The sequence below is a fragment of the Berghia stephanieae genome, chromosome 13 (assembly GCF_034508935.2).
Source record: "Berghia stephanieae isolate SIO BIC M18660-M18661 chromosome 13, UCSD_Bste_1.3, whole genome shotgun sequence".
Lineage (NCBI taxonomy): Eukaryota > Metazoa > Mollusca > Gastropoda > Nudibranchia > Aeolidiidae > Berghia > Berghia stephanieae.
In genome coordinates this window covers 10,970,528-10,973,126 of record NC_088372.1, presented here as the reverse complement: position 1 = coordinate 10,973,126, position 2,599 = coordinate 10,970,528, and positions in this window count along the sequence as shown.

Sequence of the window (2,599 nt, the reverse complement as noted above, 5' to 3'; positions counted from 1 at the left end):
TTGTCTATTACTATAACCACTTGGCCACCTCGCTCCCTCGTATTGCTATTCATGGATGACGAGTCATTGTCAATTATATAACATACAAAAATGTGGGTTGGAAGACAGCTATAATCTTGTCAAACCGATTTTAGTTTGATGTAAAACAACTTCAATAAATATTAGTATATTTTTAAAAATTGGCATTAAGAATACCAAACTGACAATCGCGGATCTTAATATGTAAATGAGTTTTATGGACATCGCTGGAACAAAAATAGAAAAAATAGCACAACGAATCACAAGAAAGTTTCATTCATCATTCATGTGATAAACCAGATTTTGTACATTATTTTCTTTCTTCGTCTTTTTTAATTTTTTTTTTTTTACATTTGCTTTTGAATAGTCTAGACTTGTTTTCTGATATTTAAATGACGTGCGATACTGGATTTCAGTCAGAGCATTTTCATTTTCCCTTCTCGTGTATTCATCTGGTTGTTCCATCATGTTGTATATTTATTGTTTCAGAAAAAGTCGTCTGTAATTGTAACTTTGTAGCGTTTCGTATGGAGTTTTATTGGTGTTTTATGCATCCTTTCTTTTTTTTTAAAGTTTCAATTCATCTCGAGAGAAAATGAATATTGATATTACTTATGATTTAATTTAGAAACATTTGATGAGGTGAATTTTAAAATCTGCTGTGTCACATTTTCACTTTCAGAGAAACTGCATTTTTTTGTCATTTAATTATTTATCGACTTTTAAAAAATATTTTTTTTAAAACGTGAGTTTTTATACAGAGCAATATCTACTAAACGTACTCATAGCGCTTTACAAAGTGTCCCCGACCAACAGCTACTCCTAACATGTAGAACGGAACATGACGCATGTTAGGTGATATTACATTTTTTTCCGGACAGAGACAAGGTTGTTAACGGCCAGGTACTCATTTTACACCTGAGTACGGTTAGAGAATGTGAGTAAATAGTCTTTACCAAGGACTCAACAATGCGCTGCGCGAGAATCGAACCCAGGACATTCCGATCGGAAAGCGAGTGTCATACCACAAGACCACATAGCCGCACTTAAAGAAGAAAATACTTGTCTTGCTTGCAGTAGATTGCGTGAGAGGGTTAAATCATTTTAGATCTGACTTTAAAAGTCACTGCCTCAAATAAATCAACAATGACGTCCATCTTAACAACGCCATTTTAAAAATTCTCATTCGTCTTTAGTATTTCAATCATTATTGTTGTTAAAGGGGAAACCTGAAACGTCATCGTGATCTGTTGGGTTTATTAAGTAAATCGAAGCTTCCATTCTATTCCATATTGTTATTTAATCGACAGAACACGTTTGCTTGTCAATTTGAGCATTCCGTGTTCGAGTCGTTGTCATGTCGTTCAAAAAATATTTTTAATGTGTAATTGTTTTTGTTGGTGTGAGTGTTTAGTAGAAAAAAATATTTTAGATTTTTTCTAAATGCCCTAATTCATTTATTAATTGTGGTAAAGATTGAATTATTTTAGAGAGGTTTTGCCAGCAAAGCGGCAATATAAACTGAACAGCAAAATTAACTGCACCATTATTAAAATCAATGAATCTCACGTAAGATAAACTAAATATTCACAGTCCACTTTTATCAAATAAAAGTTTATTTAATCTTGAACTAAATGTGTGACATTAATACACTTTGATCATATCGAGATATGAAAAAACATCAAAATGAAAATGTCATTGAAAGCTGACATTACAAACAATCGCAGAATTTTCAAAATTGAAACACTGGGTGGGGGTTGCACGACCTGAAACGACGAAGACGTCGGTGCTGGGGTCAAGCCATAGAAGACAATTGGCTTTCTCCGCCAGTGCTCGGGTCAAGCCATAGAAGACAATTAAATGGCGTTCTCCGTCGGTGCTGGGGTCAAACCATAGAAGACAAATGGCTTTCTCCATTTTAACCAGTCCTCATTTGAACATCTCTTTGGCAGTGTCTTGACTGATATTCAACTCGTTAGCCATATCTTGTTGAACTGAAAGGGTCACAATGGATATGTTCAAGAATAATGTTTTCTTCATTTTCATTTGTTATTCTTTTCCTTTCGAGCCCAGGTCTCACATTGACTCTCCGGCATGTACCCAACAAACGATAGAGGAAAGGAAGCATCCTAAGTGTAAGTGGTTACCTAAGCCACGACGTGATTAACCAGCGATGTGTTTACCCCCCCCCCCCCCCCCCCCCCCCCCCCCCCCCCCCCCCCCACCCAATTTGATTCCTTTAACAATTGGTTTTGTCACGATTACAAAGGTGAAATAAAATGTATAGGAATTAGCCAAGAAACAATTAGAAAAATGGAAAACGGTTAAATTATATACATTGGATGCCGTCTTAGAAGCTTCTTCTGATCAAAACAGTGATATTCTAGAGCATTCAGATCCACCTATGACACTGCGTTGCTAAGCAAAATCATTGGATGCATCATCTATCAGCTGAATGTGAAACATTTAGAGTCAAATATTTTTATCAAGTCATAGCTTGGGGTATTCAGAAAGATCAAATTTTTCATGGTTTACATTATTTGCTGGTAATTGATGTCTCTAATAAAATATGGCGGTTGCA